The sequence below is a fragment of the Patella vulgata genome, chromosome 3 (assembly GCF_932274485.2).
Source record: "Patella vulgata chromosome 3, xgPatVulg1.2, whole genome shotgun sequence".
Taxonomy (NCBI): Eukaryota; Metazoa; Mollusca; class Gastropoda; family Patellidae; genus Patella; species Patella vulgata.
The window spans coordinates 82,205,874-82,223,136 of record NC_065881.2 but is presented as its reverse complement, the minus strand read 5'-3'; the positions used below and the strand labels follow the sequence as shown (position 1 = coordinate 82,223,136).

The 17,263-nt window shown below is 38.8% G+C and overlaps 1 protein-coding gene across 1 annotated transcript in view; it reads left to right on the top strand.

Annotated features, from left to right (window-relative positions):
• Positions 1–17,263, top strand: part of LOC126816958 (uncharacterized) — a 36,035-nt gene that overhangs the window by 2,401 nt on the left and 16,371 nt on the right. The gene's annotated exons all lie outside the window — the stretch shown is intronic.

Genomic DNA, 17,263 nt, shown 5'->3' with positions numbered 1-17,263 from the left:
AGTTGCTGTAAAAATGTGGACACTTGAATGACATTTGAATAACATTTAAGCATGTCATAATTATGACTTTACCTCTTCAATTAAATATTTTAAAAATCCGTAGGCAATTTACTGTAGATATGCAATGCATTACATGTCTAAACGTCATAATTATGACATTACCTCTTCAATTTTATATTTTAAAAAATCCGTAGGTAATTTATAATATTTTTCTGTAGATATATGCAGTGCATTACATGTTTAAAACGCCATTATTACCCCTTCAATTGTATATTTTAAAAAATTCGTAGGTAATTTATAATATTTTACTGTAGATATGTAGTGCATTACAACTTCAAAATAAATTGTATAGACGCGTCGTTTATTATTTGCCATGTCAATTATAATACATTCCTTTTAAACCTTTTTATTCAGTCTTAAATACAGGTTTTTTTTTATTCAAATACCCATATATTATAGCCTAGTCAGACGTTACATTTTTAGTTGACTATAAAGACATGCCTATGCATAATCTATTGTTGCAACTTTTATTCGGTGTCTTGTATAGATCATATATTATAGCAGTTAAATACTATAAAGAAAAGGGGGTTTTAAATAATAATAATAATAATAATAATACACTTCTTCCAATTCTAGCCCCACCCAAATGACTAGACAAATTTTCCATGTAAACTTCGTGTACTAACCCGTGCGATACGCGTAATTCGAACTCCCCAAGAGGTGCGAGGAACGATTTAGAAAGTAAATGGACAGTGAAATATCTGGGCTTACATAGGAAGGATCTTATTGTTTGGATTCGTTACGCCCCGTAGACAATTTGTGTCGAATCATTAAGACTCTTCCTTACATCAGTGTTTCCTTTCATCAAGAATTCGAGCTACGTCACTGGCTTCATTGTGAACAATAGAAAGCGCATAGGGTGGGAGTGGGGGTCGAATAACATACAAATAATTACACAAGACAATCACCCGGACAAGACAGAGACACTTCAAGCAACAAACGCACATATCCGATCAAATTAATGGGTCCGAGAAGTAATGCCCCCATCAGACCGGGGTGGCGTCCTTACTGCGCTACTGCGTCTGTATAGCGACCAGAAAATGCACAAGGTCGCCGGCAAACGTGAACATAACGCGACAAAATTTCTTAAACAATTACAAACTTGAAAAAGGTCGAGTTATCACAGCTTTCCAGGTCAGATCGCAGACCCTTGGCGTTTGTTTTGACATGCTCAAAACAAACGCCGTGACTCGGCGATCATTGGCGTCGATGGAGACCACAGCACGATATCTGGCGTTACCACCAAGCTTTTACAACGCTTATGGCGATCTTGAAGCGCTCTGAGATCATTCTTCGTCGCCGTAGCAGCGCAGTAAGGACGCCAGCCCGGTCTGACGGGGGTATAACTATGGCATACAGAAAAAATGGAAAATGTCCCAGGTGTGTGTCATGATACCTTCCCCTTCCTCCTGGGGAGGGGGGGGGGGGTGGGTGGATGGCTGAATGGTTAGCGTGCGCGCGCTGTATCATAAAGTCTGTCATTGAGTCGACTGGCGTGGTTTCGAATCCCCGGTTGTACGTGACAAGGAGTAGGGTCGCCTGTCCAACCTCGTGGGTTTTCTCCGGGTCCTTCGTTTTCCTCCCACTGCTAAAGACCCCTACGCGCAAGCGAATTATTGAAATAAAATTAAACCATATGTTAGTCCCGGAATGACCTAGATTGTGTCGAGTGGACGTTAAACCCCATTTCTAGATCTATTTGTTAAGGCCAACTCAGGATTTCATCAAGATCGCTGAGATGTAAATAAGGTTAGGGCACCTGATTGTTTGCGAGATTTTAGGTTAGGGCTAGGTCCGGTTAGGATTGGGATTAGCGCTAGCCCTCTTTACACCTCGTGACCTTTCACCAAACTTGAAGTTACCATTATGAATTAGATCTAACCGCATAGGCGTACGGGGAAATTTTTGACTGGGGGGCGGTGTCCAAAAAATGTAGTTAGGTTCTTAGTATGTTACATAATAATAATAAATTCGCTGTTAAATTGAACAGATTCAAGAACACAATATTTTTTATACAACTTTTACAAAGTGCCCAAATTTTCCCAGCATTTGGTACCCAAAATGGGGGGAGGGGGTCGGCCGCTCGTACGCCTATGTCCACCGTGCTAGCCCAGCTGATGTTGACCCAACATTAAATGTCATTTCATTTTCTCCACGCGTTGCTCAGCCCATTTCACAGACTGCCTACTTTCACACTTGTTCGCTGTGAAATGTGCAGATTTTTAGAATTCTTGTCATTATACGATATAACATGAACTTTATCACTGATCTCTTTGTTTCTAACAATAAACATATTTTCCCAGACTTGTACTTCTCGGGTCATTGATCTGTTACACACAGACAGAGGTGGAACCATCCATTATCATGCTGTGTACCAAAATGTCGACCATAATCAGAGAGAGAGAGAGAGAGAGAGAGAAAGGGAGAGAGATTATTATTATATTGCAATAGTTCCCTTGGTCAGGCAACTTGGCAGGAAACCAGAGCACTAGAAAAATACCTGGGCACGCGAGCATATTCTTTGTCACCTACAGACCGGGGATCCAACCCGAGATGCATAGATAATAGGCCTTATAGATAATATGCCTTATAGATAATAGGCATCACGATCTACAGCTTACGAGCTAGACCCGGACCGGTTGAAGCTTGCATGGGGAACCTTACTGAAAATTGTCACTGGGGTTCTTGCATTAACAGTGAAAGGACGGGGGAAATATTTTGGTTATTACCCCATCACACTAACCCAAATTTAATCTGTATGCCAGTATGGTAGATAGACAGATTTATTTATTTATATACAATATAATGATGTATGGTACAAAATTGATTTGGAACTAAGTTTGGGTTCTTTTAATGTTGGGACCTTTGACTGCATCCCAGTCCCCCCCACCCTCCATGTAAATCCGACCCAAGGTTAGACCACCCCGCCCCCTTCTTATCATTTTAAACTGGATTCGTTTACTTTTTTCGTTTTGACTTGTTGGCAATCGCAACATTGACATGACAACTCATGTCGCCACATTATTAAGATAAAGACCGAGGACACAGTCATGTCAATCTGATTAAAACACAGATCCAATTTCGTTTCGTTTTTTATAGTTCAAAATTTCGTTTTTACTTGTCTTTACTACACTTGGAATCTGGAAGACTTGTTATTTAACTCGTGTTCTGCTTGAAATGAGCGGTCAGCCAATCAAATCGAGCGTTTGACCTTTTTTGCGCGGAACTGTGGGTAGACATTACCAGCGATAGAAATCAAACCAAAGCAAAAGTAGATTTAAAAAAGCATGGCGGTCACTAATTGGTTAATCGAATGACTGACGTTATCGGGTCAAATGTCGCTTGCTTGGTACCTGACGTCATAGAACGTGAACTCCCACTTTAACTTGTTAAATCGACATGTAGTGTAGGCCATCGAAAGTATAAAAAACGAAACGAAATATAGATCTATATTTTAATTAGATTGCAGTCATGTATACCATATACATCATTGGCATGGTATCTTATGATTAGCACCACATCATTAAGATAAAGACCGAGGACACAGATGTGTATATTATGTACAACAATGACATGGTATCTCATTAAGATAAAGACCGAGGACACAGATATGTATACCATATACATCAATGACATGGTATTTCATGATTAGCACCACATCCTTAAGATAAAGACCGAGGACACAGATATGTATATTATGTACAACAATGACATGGTATCTCATTAAGATAAAGACCGAGGACACAGATATGTATACCATATACATCAATGACATGGTATTTCATGATTAGCACCACATCCTTAAGATAAAGACCGAGGACACAGATATGTATATTATGTACAACAATGACATGGTATCTCATTAAGATAAAGACCGAGGACACAGATATGTATACCATATACATCATTGGCATGGTATCTTATGATTAGCACCACATCATTAAGATAAAGACCGAGGACACAGATGTGTATATTATGTACAACAATGACATGGTATCTCATTAAGATAAAGACCGAGGACACAGATATGTATACCATATACATCAATGACATGGTATTTCATGATTAGCACCACATCCTTAAGATAAAGACCGAGGACACAGATATGTATATTATGTACAACAATGACATGGTATCTCATTAAGATAAAGACCGAGGACACAGATATGTATACCATATACATCAATGACATGGTATTTCATGATTAGCACCACATCCTTAAGATAAAGACCGAGGACACAGATATGTATATTATGTACAACAATGACATGGTATCTCATTAAGATAAAGACCGAGGACACAGATATGTATACCATATACATCAATGACATGGTATTTCATGATTAGCACCACATCATTAAGATAAAGACCGAGGACACAGATATGTATATTATATACAACAATGACATGGTATCTCATTAAGATAAAGACCGAGGACACATATATGTATACCATATACATCAATGACATGGTATTTCATGATTAGCACCACATCATTAAGATAAAGACCGAGCACACAGATATGTATATTATATACAACAATGACATGGTATCTCATGGTTAGCATCATTAAGATATACATGTAGACCGAGGACACAGATACAGTATGTATATTATATACATCATTGACATCGTATCTCATGATTAGCACCATACCATATACAACATTGACATATGGTATCTCATGATTAGCACCAAATCACTAAGATAAATGTATGTCAAATACAATACAAATTTCACCTTTCTATACTAAACTCCTATGTTTTTTTAAAGGCCCCGAACCGAATTACCGACATTTATGTTCGGAGTTAACTTGCCCTCTTCAATGATAGCCTCATTAACAAATAGCTTTCAGCCAAAAATGGATAAAAAGTGGTGGCTACGATGTTATTGAAAAAAGAAATATTGTTGTCTTTTTAGCCTCATTAACAAATAGCTTTCAAGCAAAAAGGAGACATAAAGTGGTTTCGAAGACGTCATTGAGCAAAAACAAATATTGTTGTATTTTTATGGTGTTCTGCTGTGTGCCAAAAGTTTAGGACAGGTGTTTAGGTAATTATAAAGTCAAAAGTTCATTTGGGTAACTCCATTATATGGAACATAACAAAGTTCCGCCAAATTGAGTTTAAAACAACGCAAACGAAAATGAGAAAGCAGATAGAATTACCGTGTAATTAACTCTTATGTGCTGATATGTTAATTTCGTCAATTGAAAACAAAAAAGGTCCAGCAACTTCAAATATGGCGCCGCATACATAAGTAAGGAATGTCGGTTAAATGATACATCCTTGATTTGATTATAACCAGACATGTCACTACACTGTAATTTTAATTTGTTATGTGATTTTTTTTTCATCCTCCCATCGTTCTACAATCTGATTAGACTACGGATTTTCGTTTCGATAGCCTCCAATACATAAAGATCTGACTAGTTGTAATGGAAGGTCGCGTCAGGGGTCATACGAGCGGCCTTTGTCCCTATGACGTCAGACATTTGATGTTTCTAGTAGGATACCAATAGTCCCGTGCATCTCACGCCAAGAACTCGCTGCAACAGACTGTTTCATTGGGTAATCCCTCACATCAACCAAAACGCGGATAATACCTAGTGTATTAAAGACAATTTAAACGAAATTTTGAACTATAAAAAACGAAACGTAATATGATCTGTGTTTTAATAAGATTGGCCGTTGTAATATTGTAAAGAAATATTATATCCTCATTTGAAGGGTTTTGTAAACTACGGTAATCTATAAGTTGAATCACTAAAAGTCCACGAATGGTTCCATTTCGTTCAGTATTTACAAAGATGATGAATTGAAATTTCACAGCATTCTGCATCCTCTACAGATGATAAACTACTTATAGATGTTGGCTAAAATCTAATGATAGGCCAATTTTAGATGTTGGCTAAAATCTAATGGCAGGCTACTTTTAGATGGTGGCTAAAATCTAATGATAGGCTACGTTTAGATGTTGGCTAAAATGTATAGGCCACTTATAAATGTTGGATAAAATCTAATGATAGGCTACTTTTAGATGGTGGCTAAAATCTAATGATAGGCTACGTTTAGATGTTGGCTAAAATGTATAGGCCACTTATAAATGTTGGATAAAATCTAATGATAGGCTACTTTTAGATGGTGGCTAAAATCTAATGATAGGCTACGTTTAGATGTTGGCTAAAATGTAAAGGCCACTTATAAATGTTGGATAAAATCTAATGATAGGCCACTTTTTAACCTGAATGAATCCAAACCTGAAGTTAATATACCACTGATCTCTTGGTATTTGTTAAACAGGCATTATGTAAGAGCAAAATCTAGCTATTGTAGGTTTTTCTTTAGGCCTGAAATGTTATATAAATTATTAATTAGACATTTATTAACATGAAAAGACCATAATCAACTCGCAATACCATCTTATGTGTCCGATTTTCATTGGAGTTGAATCCGATCTGCTGTTCAACGCTCGTCGCTCATTGATGATTAAACGCAAAAATGGATAATCGAGACTTTGTTTTTTTTTTATCGTTCCGACTTTAGTAATGACGATCGAGGCTAGGCTTAAAATTCAATCGGTAATATCAGAATGGGGCAATTTGACAGAAATTTTCAGCTTATTCCCTTTACATTACCTATTTTTTAACTATTATAGTGAGAACTGCCAGCTTTTTATCTAATCTTTCATAATGCTCCTTTAATTAAATGTCAGACCATTAATCTGAAAGAATTTAACGAAGATAATTTGCGCAAACTTAGATATTGTCGGAATCCTTCAAATGAAAAATGACTATACATTGTCCACACGTATCAATCATTGTAGTGCACTTGCTAAGTCATCGTCTGATCCTACGTATACATTAGAGATTACAATCTTTACATTTTTAAGACTTCTCAGACACGTTGTTTTTTATTGCCTTCTATTTTGATGTTTAAAGAAATCTACAGAGAATTTGAAATATTTGGTTGGTTTCTGTTCAAAGCTCTAACTGTTATAGACAGAGGTTTTACGTAATTTGTCATTCTTAATTACTATACCATCAAGTCTTGATGTTGGTTTTTTGGCAGCCATGTTTTCACCCTTTCTCATTAGATAATTTGTGAGATAATTTAAACATCTTCTCACCTGTTGTAGATATCCGTGATCTTTATAATTTGGGGTGTTGGGTGGCCGAGTGGTATCACGCGTGCCCTGTATTAACCAAAAGGCCCTTTAAAAGATTTTAACCAACATTTATAATGTTGATGTTCTCAGTGTTTAACGTCCACTTCCACCGAAGGTGATATCGCAGACAAGTTGTCTTTTTTTTATTTTCATTATCTTAGGGCATGCCCTTTGGGTCTTTCCTGTGGGAGTAATCCGGAGTACCCGGAGTAAACTCACGAGGTTGAGAAGGCGCCCCCTATCTCCAAGCCACATACGCTCACACCAGGGATCGAAACTACTACCGCAAGTCAGAGGTGATCCGCCGGCTAGAGGTCGAAGCACGACACTCTTAACCACTAGGCCAGCCCAACATTCCTCAACATTTATAAGTGACGTATGTTTATTTATACGGAATGTAGCGGATGCCGAATGTTTTTGTGAAATTTAAATTCATCATATCTTTGTAAATACTGAACGGAACGGAACTATTTATACTCGCCCATCACGCTTCGTCGCCGCGATCCACCCCCATATGTGGTTAAGCCACTGAATTCGGGCCCCCGGCGAATTTTGGCCAAAGGCAAACCCAGGTCGGACGAAAAACCGAGGTTCCATCTACACATTGGCTTGCACGTAAAACTAAAAGAACCCTTGACAGTTGGAATTCGGTAGTGACGCTGTGCGAGCAAAATTACCATTCATAGCACACTATATAGCGTATGTCCGTCTGTATTAGCCCTTGATTACGATATCAGCCATGGTGGAAGTGGATGTAAACTCTAGGAACCAACACGAACGTATTAGCCCAATCGGTGCAAAACAGCAGAACGTTGAACGCCATTTCATTTCTTTTCTGACCCATGACATGAACGCGTTTAGATCGATAAGTCTTTAGAAATGGACAGACTAATGACCGGCATGTTGACATGTTTATCAACTAGATGTATAAATAATTACCATCTAGATCTGGTAACCTAATCACAATCTACTCACAGTTTACTCAATGGCTATTTCCAATGGCCACAGGCTATGTCCAATAACCGGGGTAGGAATGTGTTGGTATACCTTCAAACTGGAAGTTCTAAACATTGATCGTTTTAACAGATTGTTATTAATATTTCCTCATACTTAACGAAACCAAAGAAATAACCAGAGAGAATAGAAATAGTATTAGAAGCAAACTATAATAGCCGAAAATAATAATAGCAGCTCTTTAGTTCATAATATCTACTAGAAATTCAGCATTGTTCCCCACACTTAACGGAACCCCCAAAAATCAGAGAGAATAGAAAAGGTATTAAAAAGAAACTATAATAGCCGAAAAGAATAACAGCAGCCCTTTAGTTTATAATATCTACTAGAAATCAGCATCTAGTCGTTCGGATGGGACGAGAAACCGTGGTCCTGTGTACAGTTGGAATTCGAAATAAGTGTAAGCCGTAGCGTCACTGTCAGAGGGAAATGTCCCTCACGTGGCGCTTGTCTGTTTTTATTAGGTTGATCTGGACGGACATGTAGGACGTTAAACCTCATTTTAATTCGGCGGGGGGGGGGGGCGAATGGTTAGCACGCTCGCGCTGTAACATACGGTCTGTCATTGAGTCAACTGTTGGGGTTTCGATTCCCCGGTTGTACGTGACAAGGAGTAAGGTTGCCTGTCCAACCGCGTGGGTTTTCTACGGGTCCTCCGGTTTCCTCCCACTGCTAAAGACCCCTACGAGAATTATTGAAATACAAATGAACGGTGTGTTAGTCCCGAAATGACCTAGTTTGTGTCGAGTGGACGTTAAACCCCATTTCTCTCTCTCTTCTCTCTTCTCTCTCTCTCTCTCATTTCAATTCTTCGTATGCTAAAATCTCGATTACCATGGTGTTATTCTAGATCACCATGTCTTTGGCGGGGCGGGGTTGGGAGGCGAATGGTTAAAGCGTGCTCGTTGCATCATAAGGTCTGTCATTGAGTCAAGTGGTGTAGTTTCGATTCCCTGACGCCTGTCCATCCCGGTGGATTTTCTCCGGGTCCTCCGGTTTCCTTCTACTGATAAAGACCCCTACGCACAAGCCAATTATTGAAATAAAATTAAACCATATGTTAGTCCCGAAATGATCTAGTTTGTATCGAGTGGACGTTACCACCCCCATCCCCTCCCCCTCTCCCTCTCTTAGCAATAATTTTGTAATATTCTGCCCCATGAATAATATCTAAGCTGTACTTTTCAGTGATCTACTTTTCCTAAAACGAGAGATCTCAGAGAAAAGTGAATAGCCACGTTGTTGTCAAATGGTGTGGCTATATATGCTCTAGCGTTATGTTCTTTGTGTGTTTTTTTAAATAAAAAAAAACTAAAAAAAGAAAAGCTAAAAAAGATATCTTTTCTATCAAGTTTATTATAAATCTTCAACCTACACTTATCACACAGTCTAAACTTAAAACGTAAACCAAACAATCTATTTAAAGAATGTTACAATTTGATCTGATGTAAACTACGTTGAAGATTTGAACACAATCAGCAAATTTTTCCCTTCACCAATCTGTGAAGGAATTTGATAATCAAGATAATAGTTCAAGCTGGTAGTATTTCAGTTTTGGACTTGTCTACAACGCAAATTATTAAACATACAGTATGTAAGAGCTAAATCTGCCTATTGCAGGTCTTTTTTTTAGGACTTGAATATTATCTAAATTATTAAATACACATTATTTAACTTGTCAAGACCACAATCAACTCTCGATGCCATCGGTCGTCTACGATATTTACTGGATTAGAACCCCGTCTGCTGCTTCTGATTAAAAAAATTGGATAATCGAGACTATGTTTTTTTTTCCTTTATCGTACCGTCTTTAGTAATGATGACCGGGGCTAGGCCCAAAATTCAATCGCTAAATACTCGGTTCAGTAAGGAGTTTTAAATATGATAAATTACGAGTAAACATAATAAATGAGAATTGTATTAATAAAGCGTGTTCTTGAAATGAAATAAAGTCAAAGTAACTTGGGCTTAGCGCCATATTTTTCTGTCCCAATCAGGCTAATGAAGAAACAAATTTTGCCCAGACAGCGACCGTGTAACCTACTCTTATTTTAATTTTGAAGGATCTTTAACATGCCTCCAATAGTATACACGGGACGTCGATTTTCCGAACGTCTATACACCTTTTCCTTATAACCCCCCCCCCCCCCGCCTCCCACCATCCTGCATCATTGACTATAATATACCAGGTGGTCACGTGCGGGTTCGATCCCGCTGTGGACCGCAAAAGTTCCACGAGACATTCTAGCGTAGCTTCTCATTGTCAGTGATACAGGGTAAGGGCCTGCTGACAAGAACCAGTGTTAAGTCGTTCGGACGGTACGAAAACCAGAGGTTCCTTACTCAAGTTGACGTGTACAAGAATCATTGACAATTGAAATTCCACGAAAATTAGCTCGTAGCACCGCAGTCCTGGCGTATGCTCGTCTTCCCGGTTGGTTAAGAGAAGGGGGAAATCAACCCCTATTTCATTTCAATTTTCATGGTTTAAAAGATATATTTACGGACCTGTCAAACTTAATTCACTGAGTGAAGACAGCCATGTTTACATTGTAAATAAAACCTAAAAACCATTTTATCTTGTCTTTGAAGATTTTTTGTATAGAGTTGTAACGTAATTTATAATTATCTCTATCTCTCGCTATACCAGTATATTTACCTTATAATTAACATGAAGGTTTCACATGTTTGAAGGCGTGTTGAGTGACATGTAACTGGTTTTATTAATCAGAAAAAAACAACACAGCTCTTTGTTCTCGTCCAGGTTAAGTGATAAGTTACACCTCCATGTAGTGACGGGAGTCTCGGTGGTTCAGTGAGTAGGACGTTGGCACGCTAACGTGGAGGTTACGTGTTCTATCCCTGCGTGCACCGAAAAAGTTCATCCGGATATCTCGGCGTGGTTCTCTCCTTATCAGTGGTGCAGGAAGGGGGGAGGGGCAGGCAAGGGACAAAGTATAATCCTTCGGATGGGACAAAAACCGACGTCCAGAAACAAGATATTCGGAATTCGATATAAGAGTAGGTCGTAGTGCCGCTGTTCTCTCATAGCACAATGTAAGGCGTATATCCGTCTTCATTAGTCCAGTCTGTGCTGAACAGTAGGACGTTAAACCCCATTTAATTTCATTATACATTTAGTGACTTTGTTTTTGTTTTTGAAGAGACGGGGACACGTTATACATTTCATTATACATTTACTGACTTTGTTTTTGTTTTTGAAGAGACGGGGATACGTTATACATTTATTAGTTACGGCTCACTGCTTATAAAAAATGACCTTGGTAAATTGAGAAACCTACACCGTAAGATTTTGTGTAAGCTGTTTGACATTCCTATCAAATTATCTAAAGAGTGCGCGTGACCTACATTAGAATTGCTGTTCTTGATATATTTCAACTCGAGCGTAGCATCGTCATTATCTATTTAAGGGAGATGGCTGACACATTTCGGGGCCACGGTGACTCTATTAGTATGGCGCTGGTTTTCTAAACAGGAAGGGGATCACGGTGGCTAAGTGGGTAAGACGCTGGATCGCTGGCCTGGAGGTCGGGTGTTGGCCGAGAAAGTTCATCCCGATTTTCCGGCGTGGTTCCCCTTGTCAGTGATGCAGGACGGATGGCCTGACAAGGACAGCTGTCTAGTCGTTCGGATGGGACAAAAAACCAAGGTCCCTTGACAGTTGGAATTCGATATAAGAGTAGGTCATAGTGCCGTTGTCAAAATTTCCCTCATATGCCCGTCTTCATTACCCGGTCGTAGAAGAACAGTAGGACGTTAAACCCCATTTCATTTCATTTCTAAACAGGGAAACCATGATGCGATCCCGGTGTTGGTCGAGAAAGTTCCCCGTAATTTTCCAGCGTGGTTTTCCCTTACCAATAATGCAAAGCGGAGGGCTTGGTCAAGAACAGTGTTTAGCCGAGACCCCGTGTACACTTGACAGTTGGAATTGGAAATAATATCAGACCGTAGCCTTTCTGTATGGTCAAAATTTCCCTTTTGGCTCACAGTATGTGTGCCCGTCATCATAAGCTAGGTTGACACAGATATATAGGACGTTAAACTTCATTTCATTTCCAACCCATTTATATAATCTATTAACAAATATAATCTATTAACAAATATAATCTATTAACAAATATAATCTATTAACAAATATAATCTAATCTATTAACAAATATAATCTATTAACAAATATAATCTATTAACAAATATAATCTATTAACAGCTAATCGGATAAACTTTATACATTGTATAGACAGACATCCGATATTATTGCTTTTTATGGGAATTCGAGGGAGAGACATGGGGTTTAACGTCTACTCGACAAAAAATAGGTCATTTTGGGACTAACATATGGTTCAATTTTATATCAATAATTCGCTTGCGCGTAGGGGTCTTTAGCATTGCCCGGAGAAAATCCACGAGGTTGGACATGCGACCCTACTCCTTGTCACGTAAAACGGGGAATCAAAACCTCGCCAGTTGACTCAATGACAGACCTTATGATACAGCGCGCTGACCATTCGGCCATCCAACCCCCCAAAAAGCAAATCTATAAGGTTTACAATTTACAATTTCAGCTAGATTGAAACGTTCTAAAAACATTTATTCCTGGAAGGAAACCCAAACATCACTGAATTTTTTCCATATCTATTAACATATGTGAGGTTTAAAAATAACAAAAAAAGAATAGTTGTCATCCCGTTTGAAAACCTTCCATCTGGGTTCTAAATCTATTTGTTAAGGACAGCTCAATTTTCGTCAAGGTCGCTGAGATGTAAATAAGGTAAGGACACTTGATTGTTGGCGTGATTGTTGGTAAGGGTTAGGGTAAGCGTTAAGGTTGGGTCCAGGGTTAGGGTTTACATCTCGCTACCTTTGACCAAACTTGAAGTTGGCCTTATCAAACAGATCTAGCCAACCGATTAAGTTTAAAATACGCACGTGCGGTAAGTAACACGAGAATACTATGGTAACAAGGTGATTTAGGAAGATTATTTTCGTATTTACGAATTACGTTTACAAGATTATTTCTAATCCTTGAATAAACAAAAAGAAAATCGTCTGGATAAAAATATAAATTCATTTCATTCATCTGTAAGTAATATTATCAGAGACTGTTATTTAACACTGATATTTGAGAATGACGACCACCTGCTAGTCTATCATCTTGATTTAAAGAAAGGAAAGAGAGATTTATCTTTTTATCAACATCCAGATTATTTCAAGGCTGAGTAATAGTCATTGGGTTGTGAAGAGTGTGAGGGGGGTTGGGTGCTGGCGGGGGTGCCATGGATAGAAATAAATTAACCTTCAGGCGTACAGTGACCATAAAGATGGCCATAATTGCGTATGGATGACTCGATTTCATTGAATTTCAATCTGATTAAAACACAGATACTATTTTGTTTCCTTTTTTATAGTTCAAAATTCCGTTTACTTGTCTTTACTACACTGCTCTAGAAGAGTTGTTATATAACCCGGATTCTGGTTGATGTAAGAGATTAGAAAATGAAACGGTCCGTTGCGGCGAGTTCGTGGCGTGCGGTGGGTATCCCACTAGAAACATCAACGCTGCTTGGTTAATCAAATGTCTGACGTCATAGGGTCAAAAACCCCTCGTATGAACTCTGACGCGACCTCCCACTACAACCGGTCAGACAGGTCTCTGTGTGTGTGTGTGTGTGTGTTGGGGGGGGGGGGGGGTGAACGTATAACAAAAACGAAACGAAATATAGATCTGTATTTTAATCCGACTGATTGAAGTTAGATATTAATTTTTTGTTTGTGGTGACAATCTGTCTTTGTTAAAGCTTTTACTCCTAGACATTCGGTCGGTGGTGAGATATAGACAATTGTGTATTAAAATGGAGCGAGAGAGAGAGGAGGGGCGGGGGGGAGGGGAGGGGTAACGTCCGCTCGACACAAACCAGGTCATTTCAGGACTAACATATGGTTCAATTTTATTTCAATAATTCGCTTGCGCGCAGGATCTTTAGCAGTGGTAGGAAACCGAAACACCCGAAGAATACCCACGAGGTTGGACAGTCGACCCTACTCATTGACAATCCTTATGATACAACTCGCACCCGCTTGATCTGTGCATAATGACTTTGAATTTGTAATAAACATCAACAAGCCAAAAAGCTAATAGGTTCCGTATTCTTTTTCAAAATTTATTTGTACAGAACATTAATGAAAATAACACAAAAGACCAACCAAATTCGTTATTTTATCTCAACCTATATGAAAACTGTTTAACTCGTACAATTTATAACCACCAAGGACAGACTACGTCGGTTATGGGGTTAATGGATTAAGTAACAAAAACACATATTTTAATACAATGGTTACACAATGGGCCATTTATACGTTACAATTATTTTCCTGTCGTCTACACATCGTCTGTCAAATACTTGGCTCTGTTCACATGATTTATGTAGATTATACACTAGATTATTGTATTATATATTGGCTCGACAAAATTATTATCGTCCACATACAAACTGTCGAATGACAGAAGCGGGCTGGAAAACCGCGAAGTTTTGTTCGGCCCAGGCCGGGAGATTAGAACATAGGACATTTTTGTTGATAGTCAAGTGTCCTAACCGTTTCACTACCACGAACCGCAATTGCATGAATGCGCCAAGTCGTGTACACACTTTCCTCGTCACTAAATGAAATGAAATGGGGTTTAACGTCCTACTGTTCTGCACAGACTGGGCTAATGAAGACGGACATACCCTATATGATATGCAATGAGGGAAATTTTGTTACAGCCTAACCTGTCAAGGGGTCTGTTAACGTGCACGCTAATGTGTACACGGAACTTCGATTGTTTGTCCAATCCAAAAAACTAGACACTGTTCGTTGCCATTTCCTGCATGATAGATATATAAAATAAATATGTAGACGGTTGTTGCCGACGTCTAAGGAAATGGGTTAATGAAGACGGACGATATCTAAGAACTAAAAAAAAAATACAATCACGTAATCCTCGAATTTGGTTTCACAAAACGTCTGTAAAAGTCATTAGCTACTACGAACAGGATGTGATTTAAAAAAAAATATCTCAAATACAGACGAGATGAATAGATATAACTATTAACCCGCGTATTTTATGTCTCACAGCTGTACGTCTTCTAGAAATCTTGGTAAATTGAATTATTGAGACATTCACTCCTCTCTGTGACTTTTATCACCCTAATAACTGATAACGAAGTCGTATTGAGTGATAAATTACAGTTAAGCAAGGGCGATAATTGGCTAATGAACCATGCTAATGTCTTCCATGCTGTTGGTTGTGATGGGTTAATATCTCTATTGCATCATATTTTAAAGAGACAACACCAAGGTCGAAATACAGAGAGAGAGAGAGAGAGAGAGAGAGAGAGGTTTAACGTCCACTCGACACAGACTAGGTCATTTCGGGACTAACATATGGTTTAATTTTATTTCAATAATTCGCTTACGCGTTGTGGTCTTTAGCTGTGGGATGAAACCGGGGGACACGGAGAAAACCCACGAATTTGGACTGGCGTCCTTACTCCTTGTCCCGTACAACCGGGGAATCGAAACCACGCCAGTTGACTCAATGACAGACCTTACGATACAGCGCGCACGTGTTAACCATTCAGCCATACACCCCCCCCCCCCTTATATTTTATATAAAATAATATATGTGCTTGATTTTTAAAATATCTACAGAGTTGTAGTTCGGCGTCTTATATTCAGTATTGTGTTGTCTCACAACTTGTTATTGTATATCGATGGGTTGATATTCTTCAATTGGTCACTTTAGGAGTAATGGCGGTGGTGGGTGCCAAGCGCGGAGGCGCATGCTTACTCTTTCTAAAACATCCGCCGTCTTCATTAGGCCAGTCGGTGCAGAAAAGTAGGACATTAAACCTCATTTCATCTCATATATTTTCAAAACATCCAGCAATTACTTTTGAATGTTGCCATGGTGATGTTCACGTAATATTGCACTATGTTGTCGTTATTGTATTTGCGGTCTTTAAGTTTGATTTCACATCAAGATCGGCGATGCTCTATTAATTTATTCATGGTAATTTGACGGGGATATTTTTTGGTTCTTGGTTTATTTCTCAACATTAACTTATTTACAAATTCTTTTCATTTCGTTTATCTAACATCAGTAAAAATCATGCTGTCAATGTGGATATATGATATATGCCATAAACTGTAAATTGCCTATATATTTTGTGTTTATGATATTTTTGGTCCTCTTTATGTTGTCGGTATTTTAATTTAGTTTAGAAGTTTAGAATTCTATATTGAAAAATGTAATAAGTATTAGACAGTACACGTAAATATCCCTGGGTCATGGCGCAAGCTGCTATGCTGAAATCCTCCCTAACCATAGAAATATCTTAAAAGCGCCACGGTCAGATAGAGGGGGGGGGGGGGAGAGAGATGGGGTTTAACGTCCACTCGACACAAACTATGTTATTTCGGGACTAACACGTGGTTCAATTTTAGGGATCTTTAGCAGTGAAAGGAAACCGGAGGACCCGGAGAAAACCCATGTATCGAAACAACGCAAGTTGACTCAATGACAGACTGTATGATACAGCGCGCACATACAAACTATGTTATTTCGGGAGGTGGTTCAATTTTAGAGATCTTTAGCAGTGGAAGGAAACCGGAGGACCCGGAGAAAACCCATGAATCGAAAGAACGTCAGTTGACTCAATGACAGACTGTGTGATACAGCGCGCACGTGTTAAACATTCTGCCATCCAACCCCCGGTCAGATGGAAGGTTATGCCCGTAAAACTGGGGCTATATATATAATTCGACATCTTATACAATAAAATGTTCTTCTGCCATCCTTAAATTTGTAATGAATTTGTTTCCTTTTAGGGTTGTTTTTGGTTTCAGTTTTATGCAAACAACTAGAGTTATTTTTCTAGGCACCACCTACTAAGGACTAAGGACCAGGGCCGTAACAAGCTCAGAGCAAACGAGGGAGGGGGGAGGCGGAAGTGTTCTC